Raw genomic sequence first — 2127 nt, 5'->3', positions numbered from 1 at the left:
CACCGATGACCCTCCCTCTGGCCGGGATGGATAGCCCGGACCCTCCCCTTGCCCGCTGGCCGCCGCCCACGGAAGCCACCCACGCAGGTCGCCCGCGCCGAAGAAAATCTTTGGGATCAAAGAAACCCACCGGGTTCAAGCTCCGCTTCCGGCCGAGGCAATGGCCGCCAGTGTGGTGGCCACCTCTCCTGCAACGTACCGCCGTCCTCCTGCCGCCAACGAGCAAAAAGAGCAAGAAAACCGATGGCGGCGTCCCTCGCCGAGGCGGACGTGAAGAAGAAGAAGGCCACAACGGCGGCCCGTCCAAGGGCGGGGCCTTGTGCAGCTACTCCGCTTGCCCATACGGACACTGCTCTCGCGCAAGCGGCGGCTGCAGCCGGCACTAAGGGTCACGGGCGCCAAGTGCTCGATGAAATTCTGACAAGGTAAAACATCTTTCGCATTTCCGACGATCGATGATTGTTGGTAGCCGATGGTGATGTAGTCTCTTTGTTTCGTTGTTGTTGTGCAGAGATGAACACGACCGAGTTCTTAGCATCTTTGGAGTACTCGGCCATCATGAGACTTGATGAGCTCAACTATGACTTCATTAGGAATCATTAGGAGGCGTCCCAAGACATGGAGCAAGAGGATGTGGTCGAAGAGGAGGAGGTGGTCGAGGAAGAGGAGGCCGAGAAGGTGTCGGCCTATGAAGAGGCGAGCGATGAAGAGGAGATTGCAGAGGTGACCGAAGCAAGCATGCGTCCGTCAAGGTCACGCACCACCAACTACAGTAAAAAAGATGGTGCTCTTTGTTATGCTTGGATGAACATCTCCATGGATGCAATGATTGGAACGGATCAAACGAAGACTATGTTTTGGGAGATAATTACCGAGCACCACAACAACTCTGTGGACGTGCAATCGAGCTGTATACAAGGTTCTCTTGAGCATCGTTGGAGCACCATTCGTGACCAATGCAACCGATGGCCCGGTTGCATCAACCAAGTGAATCATGCACCACCGAGCGATGTGCAAGTGGTGGAGTATGGCGCCTACATCCAGGAACTATTCAAGCATAGGAACACCAAGTTCGGCCACACGCCCTTCACATTGCCTCATTGCTACAAAGAGCTATGCAAGAACGAGAAGTGGATCGAAAGAATCATGGAGACCACTCCAAAGAGATCAGGGTTGAGCATATCCGTTGAGCAGGAGGACGAGGTTGACGAAGCTGCCAACAATAAAATGAAAGGTAACAAGATTGCAAAAGAAAGAAAGAAAGAAGAGAAATGCGTTCGGTGGCACTTACAAAGAAAAACTTGTGGCCACGACTGAGACCAAGAAGGTGTTGGCGGCCGAACGCTAAGAAGAGAAGACGGCGAGGTGGAATGAGCTAAAGATGTTGGAGGATGAGAAGCGGAAGGCCAAGTTGGCGGCCGAAGAGAGGAAGGTGATGGCGGAGGAGCGTAGGCTTGCACTTGAGGAGAAGAGGATTCATGATGCCAAGAAGTCCAAAGAACGTGCTATCATGTTTGTGAATCCAAACACAATGGATGAAACCGCAAGATAGTATTGGGACTGGTGGAGAGGTCTTGGAAGCCTCTCTTCAGAATGTTGGTGGTGGCTGAGGGGATTGTGGTGGTGATGGTGTTGGTGGTGGTGATGGTGGTGGCCGAGAGGGTGGTGGTGGTGGTGATGGTGGTGGCTGAGGGGGTGATGGTGGTGATGGTGGCGGCCAAGGGGGTGACGGTGGTGGCCGAGGGGGTGGTGGTGGTGATGTTTTCTTTGCCGAGCACCTTGTTTGAGTTCGTGCATGCCATTGGTTGGATCAATCCACAACATATACATACTATGTTTGTCGTGATTTTGGATCAAATATTGTGTTTGAAGTGATGCCTTTTGGGTGAACTTTGCATGTTTTTAATTGAAATTCGTGATGATGAAACTATATGTTATAATAGTTATGTTATGCATGTTTTAATTTGAATGTTTTTATATTGTGAACTGTTTGAAGTTCATGCGGCTAAGACACAAAATCTACACAATTTTGTTTTTACTCCACTAAGTATAGGGGATTGGCTAGGTGCGGCCACCGTTAGTGGAGTAAATTTATCCTCCACTAACTTTGCTTCGCCGGATCCTCAC

General features: G+C 51.1%; 1 pseudogene; it reads left to right on the top strand.

Moving 5' to 3' along the window:
• The first annotated feature begins 243 nt into the window (after nucleotides 1-243).
• Nucleotides 244-1661, top strand: LOC119346487 (annotated as a pseudogene).
• Nucleotides 1662-2127: the final 466 nt, after the last annotated feature.

This window comes from Triticum dicoccoides, unplaced genomic scaffold (genome assembly GCF_002162155.2).
Source record: "Triticum dicoccoides isolate Atlit2015 ecotype Zavitan unplaced genomic scaffold, WEW_v2.0 scaffold41590, whole genome shotgun sequence".
Classification (NCBI taxonomy): domain Eukaryota; kingdom Viridiplantae; phylum Streptophyta; class Magnoliopsida; order Poales; family Poaceae; genus Triticum; species Triticum dicoccoides.
This window is presented reverse-complemented; position numbering and strand designations above follow the sequence as displayed.